We start from the raw sequence: 11357 nt of genomic DNA, 5'->3' as shown, positions 1-11357 counted from the left end.
TCCGATTATAGGCATTCGGTTACTGTTGGTCTTGTAGTTAGGTAATAGAAATAGTTGGTCCAGTAGTCATGCTAGGCCTGCAACAACAAAAAAACAACGGGCTCCCCTTTTATGCACTGCAACAGTTGCCAGTTTGTAATTGTCGTAGTGCATGCTATATGAGTCTCTTTTCGTGCTTGGGCATGTGCAAGTGAAGGTGAAGACAATCATATTCGTATATAAACATGTGCAAGTGAAAGTGAAGACAAATCATATTCGTATATAAACATTGAAAATGAAAGACGACAAACTTTGTATGAGATTCAGGCCAAATGTAGTTTTCATCACTTAATTGTTAAGTACATTTGAGATTGGGCAGAAAAGGGTAATGCCTTATCATAGGTAGGTCTAAAAGATAACAAAATAAAAGTCTAGCTGTGTTCATGAATAGGTTGTTTTTCATACGAAACCATTTCTTCGACCGCCCGTCAAGAGGGTTGGAGAATCTCTCATTGAGGCACACACTTGGAGACAGTCAAAGTCCCGATCGAATTGTTGTTCTCATCTCTTAAAACAAGTGTTATAGGTGGAGTTCATGAGATGTGTCAAGTGCATCATGACTGCCATGCTAGAGTCATCCATGAAAACTCTACCACGAGGTCTCACCACATAGTACAAGTAGTCGTGAAGATTGAGGTCTCTAGAGGGAGAAGCGTGTCTCTCATTGCCACTTCCAAAACATTTGCCTACGTAAGACCCCTGTAACTCCTACCTGAGAATCTTTCATGGGAACTGTCGTTACCCTTGGACCGATGTGAATCATGCTGTGTAGGGGTTTGAGAGCTTGAGGCCTCATGCCATCCCTACATACACAACATAGAGCTCGTTAAGCACAATGGCAACAAGTGAAAGACTTAGGTAGTATGGTAACAAGCCAAATAGTGAACCTATCTCTCACCCTATTCTTATCAACTTCGTTAGCGTTATCTCCCCAGTGTAACCACATCAGTGAAGGGAGCACAAGACACCACATCTTGGACAACAGATAAGTTCAAGTCACACAAAGCCACCCAAAAATACATCTACATTAACTGATAAGGCAAAAAGCTTATGCACGAAGCTTTACACATGAAACTTTATGCAAAAGCCTAGACATAAAGTGTATGCATAAAGCAAGTGCATAAGCTTATTGTTTGATGCATGAATTTTTTTCCATAATCTTACACATAAAGAAAGTGTATAAAGCTTCGTGCATAAGCTTCATACACCCACAGAATCCATGCATGCTCGACGTGCATACATGTAAGCCTTATGCAGGGATGTGTCCTCATGTGGGCATTACGTTCTTGGAACACTACTTTGCACACTTCACAATGCATGCCAATTGTAATAAATAGGTGGCAACTTTGCTCCTCTTGCAGCTTCTTGTCCTTTTGAAAACTCTTGCGTACAATTGGGAAGTATTGTGTAGTCTGCTTTGGAGTGCTCCAAGTACGCTATCCCTAAACCATTAGTAAACTTCTACATTAACCAATAAGATAATAAGCTTAAGCATAAAGCTTATGCACGAAGCTTAATGCATAAGCTTATGTATAAGATTTATGCTTATGCATAAGCTTTACACATAAGTATAAGCTCATGTGTAAAGCTTATGCATAACCATAAGCTTTATACATAAAGTTTTACATAAGTTGGTTATGCATAAGCTTATGGTTATGTGTAATACTTATGCATGACACTTTATGCATAATCGTAAGCTTATATATAAGCTTATGGTTATGGATAAGTTTTATGCATAAAGCATAAGCTTAAGCTTGATGCAGAAGCTTTCTGCAAAGCTTATGCATGAGCATAAAGTTTATACATAAGCTTTATGCTTGTGTAAAGCTTATACAAAAGCTTGTGGTTTTTCATAAAAGCCTCATAGAGCCTTATTCAAAGGGTCCTCTATGCATACTAGCAACATGGAAAAAAAATGCATAGTATCCAAGGGCGTACCATTGATAGAAAGGGTTTAGGTTTTAGAGCTTACCTCAATAGAAAGGACAAGGTGTTGGACCAAAACAAAGAACACCTACAATCATCAAGAGCCACACAATAGAAAAATAAAAAAAGATATAAACACAATCATAAACCTACAAAAATATTAATGCAAAGTGTAGAGGCAATGCATAGGCATAGAAGCCTGTCATGCATTCTCTATGCATGCATATTGGAGCTATGCATGCATATTAGAGCAAACATAGAGCATGTAGGCTAATTAGAGCACACACAGAGCTTGGGAAGCTCTAATATTCATGGATAGGGCATATGTATGCTCTATGTATATATATTAGAGTTTTGCATGCTCTAATATATATGCATATTAGATCCATGTATGCTGTAATATGCATATTAGAGCATACATGGAGCATGCATAGCTCTAATATGCATGCGTGGAGCCCTCTTATGCATAGAGGTGTCATATGCATAAGCTCTTTATGTATAGAGCCCTCTATGTATAGATCTCATGCATAGAGGTCTCATATGCATGCTGTATGTATGCTCCAATTTGTATATTAGAGCATACATAGACTATGCATAGCTCTAATATGCATGCGTAGAGGCCTCTTATGCATACTAGAGGCCTCATATGCATAAGCTCTCTATGCATAGATGTCTCTTTATGCATAGAGCCTTCTATGTATACTAGTAACATGAAAAAAAAAACTCCCATAGCATCTGAGGTGTACCATCAGTTTAAGGTTTAGAGCTTTATCTTAATAGGAAGGGCAAGGTGTTGGATGAAAACAAAGAAGACATGAACCATAAACCATAAACCATGAACAAAGAAGACATGAACCATAAACCATAAACCATAAACATAGAGAGGATTTCTCACCTTATGTGGAGGAGAGGGTTGCTCACCTTATGTGAAATTATCATGTAAAAATAAAAATAAAAGCCAAATATTAGGTAAGATAAAACGTAAAGCACACATGTCCTACTTTTATTAGTAAGAGGTCACTCTTCGCAAATGGAGGCAAGGAGGAGCTTAATGCTGATTACATGCATAATCAATCTTCATGTGTTGCATGCTTGTTGCAGAGAGAAGGAAGTATATAAGAGGAGGGAGATGAGGGGTTTGTTAAGGAAGGATATAAGAAGAGGAAAAGGATGTGAGTTCTTGCCAAGGAGGGATATGAGGGATGAATAGATGAGGCGAGGGATGAGATAGGGTTGAAGGAATTGAGGTGTGAGTGAAATTCGTGTCATTCCATCCGAGTAACAAGATAGTGTAGCATGTGGCGGAATAAAACAACTCTTGTTTTGTTTTTCTCGGTGTGCTATTGGCCTAGCTACAGACCCAGCTACTAGCATGGTTATGGGCTCGAATTTTGGCCTGAAAAATATCCCGACTATAGGCTAATACTGGTCGAGCCAGCAGTCAGGTCAGTAGAGCCAGGCTGGTATAACACTGTGGAAAACAATAGAGAGAAATTTGAGTACACATGGCACTTCCTCTGCACATAATGTCCTATTTTTCCCACATTAAAAGGATTGTTTTTTTGCCACGGGGTGCTACCGCCTTATCATCCTTGGATGAAGATGAGCCCGTAGATACCCTTCCTGCAAAGGAAATGTGGCGAGTGGTTGACACAAGATATGATGTCCTTGCAAGAGATGCAAACACATGATTGTGTGCCTTTGTTCGATCACAGATGAATACGTGGAGGAATTTGACGCAAGTCCATCTCATCGGTTAGTCTTTCGGCGTGTTTTGAGCAAGTGATCACAAATGAATGGTATGTGTTTTTTTCATGTATGGCTAATCTTATATAGTTGACTCATTGTGCTATCATTGAAGGATGAAGATGAGTAAGTGGCTTGGAGGATAATCAAGTGAATTCCTCATTACTCGATGACAATTGGTTGATTACGGAGGCAACACAAACTCCACCAAGAGTGGATCTCGGTTGAGCATCCATGGATGCATCCCATGCATGCCATGGTTCAAGAGACACTACATGATTTTGATGATGATATGACATTGGATGACGACGACATGACACCGAATGGTATGGCAACGAAGGAATAATAATCAACTTCTTTGAAGAGATATGAGAGGAGGGAGAAAAGTGCCACACCCAATGAAGCACTCTTATGAGAAGCAAGGGCTCCACTATATGAGGGTTGTGCATATTTAATCCTTCGTTCCACTCTAGAGTTAGTCAATTTGTAAACAATGTATGGATGGAGCAACGTTAGTGTAATGAGCCTCTTTTGGTGTACTTCTTTTTGAGCTAATCAATTCTTTAGTATCATGGTTGCGTTTTATTAATACTCATTACATTGTTGTATGATAATTGATATATTGTTCATGAAGACTCGTGAAAAAGATGCTTTCCAAGGACAACAAGATGCCCTCGATGCTACCTACCATTGTCCGTCTTAATACTCATTACATTGTTTTTTATTATTGATATATTGTTCATGAAGACAAGATGCTTTCTAAGGACAACAAGATGCCCTTGATGCTACCCACCATTGTCCGTCTTGGAGGGATTTCATATTTATGTGATCACGTAAAATCTAGTGTTAATATGAAGCGTGAATAACATGTTAACCATGATCACTCATTCACAAATAGCCAGTCATTTCCTGGAGGGTTAACCTACAAAAGTCCACTGGGGTTATGAAGAAGATCGACCGGTGCCCGCTGGGCTTTTGACCTTTCCTGGTTGGTTTGCCAGGTTACTAAGGAAGCCCCGTGGGCCCGTTGGGGGCAAACAAAAGCCCGACGGCGGGCTATAAATTTTTATATATACCGGGCCTAGGTGGTGGGGTGTAGAGACCACAGTACAACGTAGTAGAGCATAGAAGAGCATGCTTGAGTATTCTAGGAGTAGAGCAACATGAGACTTGCAACATTCAGGTGAGGTGTGTGTATGCGTGTGTGCATGACTGTTGTAATATTTGGCACGTTGTCATGAAAGCTCATGTCATTTCCCTACTATAGTAAGTTAATATAAACTAAGTTAATATAAACTTTGTCACGTATTCGGTAAGCGTGTGTCACTCACTTACTATAGTCATAAATGTGTGAGTTTTTGGCCATTACATTGTCACGTATTCAGTAAGTGTGTGTCACTCACTTACTACAGTCATAAATGTGTGAGTTTTTGGCCATTTTGTTATGGTGCTTATCTCTAGGCACTCAGTCATATTGCACGGCAAGCGAGTGCCTTTAGATAAGTATGTCCTTCATTTCGGCACTTGGTCGTATATTTGTGGCTAGGTAGTGTCAGTTTGATAGTGACACCTTCCTCTCTCCTCTCCCTTATGAAATGTTTGGGCATCTGGTCATATTATTCAGTCGGATGATGTCCTTTTTATCTAGCCATGAATGAGAGACATTAGATTTGATTGGAACTTATTGTTTTTTGTTAATTTTTGTATATTCAATCGTATGCATACAGTCCAACCAATACACATAAGACACTATGTAAGTTGTCTGTCTCTGTCTGTCTGTCTCTCTCTCTCTCTCTCTCTCTCTCTCTCTCTCTCTCTCTCTCTCTCTCTCCCCCCCATGCGCTCGCGTTGTCTACAACCACATATAGCACACACACGTATATCACTTATCCATTCTCCTACTTTATTTCTCCTTAGTGAAGACCACGCTCGAGGGGTACATGTGAGTTCATCATCAAGGGGTTCTTTATTCTATAACTTTTAGTAAATGTACAAAATGTATTTATAAGGAAATTTTTACTATGCCTTGAAAATGTTTTGTAAGGCTATAAAGAAAAAGGGGTTGTTTTATTAGGTCAAAGTTCATATTTCTCGTCGATTGGTTTCCTCTTCTTATACCTTATCCATTCTGATCTTATTAATAGCTATGGGGAGTGGAAGGAAATGGAGTTATTGCACTCCACTTGCACTCTGCTAAGAAATCTACCTCAAGTCCTTAGAGACTTGAAAGATGATGCGGTGGTGACATGCATTGATGGAGAGAAGGTTCAGTTTTGGAACTAGAAGTGCAACAGGGAGAAGGCTAAAAGAAAAAGAGCGGAAGACACTAATGTCGGCACTACTACAAGCCAGTGAGGATCTCTAAAGACACACACTCTATGCCACAAGGAAGCCTTGACACCAGAAAAAGTGAATAAACAATTCGCACTCTTAGGAATGTAGGTGCTCCCATCTTGTTGGCATGCCATACGATGCTATTGTGAGATTAGGAGCAGTAGTTTTGGAGAATGCTACAAAATCACAATAAAATGCATCTCTTTTTTTCCCTCTCACATAACATACTGCGCAAAGTTTTACAAGGGATCTAACACATCAAAGTTTGCTTTTACATAGAGCAGGGCATACAAAAGTTGCATCTTGGGTTGGTGCAGTGCATTGCTTTCACCACCCAAGCACCTTGGATCTCAGGGCTTCCTTACTTTAATGGTGGAACCTTGGGAAACATCCTCTGTAACCTTCCGGATGGCCATAGGGAAGAGTTGGGTGGGCTTCGAGGATTGGCATAGATTGATCATTAGGTAGTTGATAGATCAGCTTCCATACACTACTGCCTCATTTAGCTTGTTGTTTCTTCTTCCTTTCGGAAACTCAGATGTGGCTTAAGGGACATTTGTCAAGGGGCCGAGATGTGGTGTAAGTGATGACCAATCATACATCCCTTCCAGGTTGGCGAAGGATACTGACCTTGAGCAACATGACCAGTGGTGTGCCACTAAGAAGATCTAGGCCAATTCGTTCCACTGCCTTGTTGTTGCTAGTTCCCTGGTTGGGGGACCTTGCAAAGTAGGTGTTGGAGCATTATCCCCTCTCGACCGTCAATTTGGGGTATCGCTGCCACCCTGTTGTTTTGGAGATTTGATTTGTTGTGTTGTTAGGGGATAGCCAAGGTGTACTGTTATTCATGATAACACATTACAGACAATGAACATAAATGAAAAACAACATAGACAAAGGTATTAAAAAGACAATTAGTCGGCAAACCATTTGTATCTGCATATATTGTTGCTTCTCTCTCTTTTGTTTGAAGTGATTGCGCTTTGTGCCATAAGGTGTTTCCATGTAAGATACAAAGCGACACATACTTTTCAATATGCCCATTGAATAATGAATAAGGATAAAGTATAACTATTTGGCTACTAAGGGTTAACATGTGGCACACCCGATGGGTGGTTCGTCCCGCGGGGATGAAAGACGAACCCACTTGTTGATGAGGACAAGTAACGACAAAACTAGATTCTATAACCTCTTGACAAAAATTTCTTGAAAACCTAATCCAGTTCTATCTAATGGGTTTGTGAAATTGATATCTATAATGTTAGCAGATGGATGAACTTGTCTATAAGACTGAAACTGAGAATTTAAATAATGGAAAAAAGAACGAGGTTGGTGGGCTTTTGGATCGTCGAAAGCTTGAAGATCTTCAGGTTTCTCCAGCGACCTCTGGATGGTTACTCTAACCATATAATCAGGTAACGACACCTTTTCTATGTGCATGAGTTGAACCCTTAGACGACTGACCTTTGTGTGCAGGCTCTTTATATTGGGAAGGGCACTCTAAAGTTTGTCGACGATCCAAAGTTGTCAGAACGTCCCTACTAAAATGGGCCACAATTCGCTAGTTCGAGGGAAGTGGCAGATTCTAGAAGTGTAAAGTTTCCACTGCTTCTTGTATGCATATAGCACACTGCTCTAGCTCCCTTTGTAGAACCTGAACGGAGTTTTTAAGTTGGCTGGCCTGTACTTCCAAAACTCTTTCTTTGCCTTCACTCATACTTACATACTCTGAATGTTCATGTTGTAGGTGCTGAAGTTCTTCTTCATACTCATCCAACTTTTTGACTGTATCTCTCAACTCATTAGAAGCAGCAATTTTTTTGAGTAATTTTGTAATCTTGGCCAAATCATGAACTTTTTCATCTTCAAGTTTAGCATTATGGTCCTCCAACAACTGCAGTTGATTTGCCACTCTAAGTGCCTCGGCCTCATTCTTTTACTACTCAACATTGTGGTGAATTAATGCTTGGGCTTGGTCCTGAATAACAATATATTACATGAGAATTAGGCCAAATGGGGTTGTTACCTCTGTTTTCCTTGGCTTTAATGCCACACTCATTCATCAACATGTCTAGACATCTGGAAATGAGTGTAGGAATATTCTACAGGTAGTGAGTGGGTGTCAAGGTAGGATTTTTGGGATCATTGATGTTGCCTTGTGGTTTGTCTTGATTACTTGGGTTGTTGTTCCCCTTCCCTTGTTTGTTGCCCTTAGTTGGTAGAGGTGGAATTGGAAACAAGGGCCCCCTCTTGGGTAGAGGAGGAAGATGTCTTCTTGGGTAAAGCTGGTCATGCAGCCGAGTGAAGCGCATGAGTTGGCACTCACACTCATACCGATTAGGCATAGGTTCCAAACTAGTGTTGTGTGACAAAAGTAAAGAAACTAGGTGGCAACTTGTTTAATAATGTGATGACCTCGTCTTCTTGACACTTGGCGGAGCCAGTGGTGGCGTGCTCCGCATTAAGGGATCGGTACTCAACAACCTTGACTTTCAAGCCATCCCCCTCTCTGATAGAGAATTTTTAGATTTGATGCTTGAGATCAATGTGATGCATGCAATCACATGCTGCATATCTCTCTACAAGGTGTGCCCATTTGCCAGAGACATAGGGGAGCTACTAGAGTTGTGAATGAAACTTTGGCATAAGGCCTTGCATGAGCTCCACTATGCTAGTGTCATTCCAATCTTCCTAATATAGCGGATGACTTGAGGAGGTGCTAGTAAGGGGTGGGGTTTCAATTCAAGTCACCAGGTTCCAAGAACCTTGGAAAGTGAAAACCTGTTCCATAATGTTAGCCTAAGTGGTGTAATTAGACCCATTGAAATGAGTCTTTTATATGAAATCATTTTTGGACATAGAAACATGGAGGGAAGGAGATGGTGGGGTCTAGGATGGTTGGTACCCATATCTAGAGTGTAGAGGGCTAGGTGGTACTTGAGAATAACCACTAATACCCAACCCAAGTGTAGGACTTGATGAGGGTACTCCATAAGAAGGGATATAAGGCTGGGCATTGCCAGGTGGAATACTTGGCTGAGGCACAAATCCTTGAGTAGGCACATAAGCTCGTACTGGTGTAGTGCATGTGATGGGTTGGTAAACTACCTAATATCCCGTGTAATGCTGGGTGACGACACAAAGCCAGTGGGCATAGTGCCAAGAGATCTCTGTGTTGGGTAAAACCCATACGCAGGGCATTGTGGAGGTGCGGTCATTAATGGTGTTGGGCTGCATGCCAACACTAGAAGGAAGAAACATGGGTTGGGTGGAAGGGTTTTGTGCTTGTGGTTGTATTGTATTCCTAAGCACATTAGGAGTAGGAATAGAAGGTGAACCAGAAGAGAAAACAATGTTACCTCCTTGTAAGTTACCAGTAGTTTGAGAGCGTATATTTCTCCTAGAACCTCCTCTATTTGGGCTCACAACATTAGTCTAAGGATCGAGGGTAGTAGTTGGTACCATATGTTAAACATGTGCTGTTGTAGAAGAAGACACCTAGGTAGTGTTAGACACATAAGCAATCAAAGGTACATACGAACTTGACACGGTCTTCGGATGAGTTGATGACGATGGATCTCTGAACGACCATGGTGGTACCGGTCCTCCTTGAGAGAATGTCCCAAACCGAAGTCCAGGCTATCGGCTAGACTGCACAATAGGGCTCTCCAGATGAGGCTAGATATTGGGGTTTAGTACTGGCACACTGGTTGTAGGTATGTACTCCCCTCTGGAAGCGAAGTTTGATAAGCTTAGAGAGTAAGTTCATGATACCAAAGGTGTAGAGGGTGAGTAGGTGTAGACAGGCTGATCATCTCCGAATATAAGACCTCGAAAAGGGATCTCCAATGAGCAAGAAGTCACATCCTCCATGTGGTCTAGATCTGAGTAAGGAGGATCAACTTTTGGTGAAAAAGGCTGGTCCTTTGGAATCATGAGTAAACAATCCATGCTGTGTGCTCTCAAGGTCTTCAATCCCTTTGCTCACGATAGCTTTGATACCATGTGAGGGCAAATGGAAGAATGGACCACATGTGTTCAGAGCAAATCAACACAACATGAAATGGATGAATGAGTGTATGTATAATGATGAATGTAATCCAATACAAGAGGCCCTCTGATGTGAGCTGACTCTAAGTAGTAGACCATCCAATACAAGAGGCGCTCTGATGTGAGCTGACTCTGAGTAGTAGACCGGCAAAGAAACAAAGACAAAGTCAAAGCAAGAGGCTCGGTCGGTGACAGAGGCTCGTGTCCAAGGACAGCGGTGGCACTCCTTGTGGATGTAGATGTCAAAGGCAGCAAACTGCGGGATTGCAGTGGATGATGAATGTCGAATCCTCTAGAGTGGAGCGCCTGATGAATGGTGTGAAGCTGGCAGTTTAGGATCAGTGATGAAGGTCGAAGATAATGTCTACATTGGTTAGCCAGACTGCTGCTGTATGCAGGAGGTAGAGAAGACGGTTTGCTGCTGCTGAAGCGGGAGGTAGAGAAGACGGTTGCCTGCTGAAGCGATGGACGCGTTCAATTAGCCGGGCTGGTGTAGTGTGTGCTGCACAGGCTATACCACCGGCTGGTTGGTTGACGTGTTGATCAATATTATGCAGATGTTCAAGGTGGTTGCTGCTGTGTGTTGAGCCGACGCCTGATGATGATGTTGGTTGATGGCTGCTGTTTGCAGTGATGGAGCCGACGGGTGCTGGTTGTTATAGCACAGACTTAATGACGTGTTGGTTGACAATGGCTGCTGGCAGTGATGGTGGAGATGACGGGTTAATCATATGCGATGATGACGTTGGTTGACAAGAGGCACGTTTATATAGTGCTTGGCTAACCAACAATAACGGGCTTTTTGGCTAATAGTCACATAGGTACTACATCAAACTTAGGCTCTTTACACACCAAAAGGGCGCCCGCCCATCCTACCTGATGGATGGGCGCGATCCCTTACACACCAAGACGTTGGGCAGGTAGTGTATTTAATATATAGCCTGCGAGGGTCCCCCCTCGTTCAACACATCCATGTTATCGTATTGGTTGAGCACGCTTTTCTGGAGCATGGGGCCCTTGGTTCAACCCTTGGGCGGGGCTCTGTAGTCTTGGACAGGGGAGGTTGGCTAGCCAACTTTTTGTCCAGCCCGCTTTTAGCAGATGCAATGAACTGCCGCCTAGTGGCGGCCAGCTCAGCACACGCCTACGCCTCTGCTGCCCAAGTTTGGGCAGCCGGTGTGTCTAAAGAGCCTTATTAATGATTTTAGTAGGATGATATGGATCTACTTCTTAAAAGAGAAGAGTGAAGCTTCAGGAAGTTC

At 41.9% G+C, this 11357-nt stretch overlaps 1 long non-coding RNA gene across 1 annotated transcript; it reads right to left on the bottom strand.

The window, feature by feature from the left end:
* Positions 1–285: 285 nt before the first annotated feature.
* Positions 286–3726, bottom strand: LOC147631139 (uncharacterized). The gene is made up of 3 exons (XR_015267465.1): positions 2861–3726; positions 2012–2053; positions 286–842 (listed from the first exon to the last, which is right to left on the bottom strand). It is a non-coding gene; the product is annotated as an uncharacterized LOC147631139 (long non-coding RNA).
* Positions 3727–11357: the final 7631 nt, after the last annotated feature.

Source organism: Cibotium barometz, chromosome 15 (assembly GCF_041138505.1).
Source record: "Cibotium barometz isolate CiBa-2024 chromosome 15, ASM4113850v1, whole genome shotgun sequence".
NCBI classification, from domain to species: Eukaryota; Viridiplantae; Streptophyta; class Polypodiopsida; order Cyatheales; family Cibotiaceae; genus Cibotium; species Cibotium barometz.
This window is presented reverse-complemented; position numbering and strand designations above follow the sequence as displayed.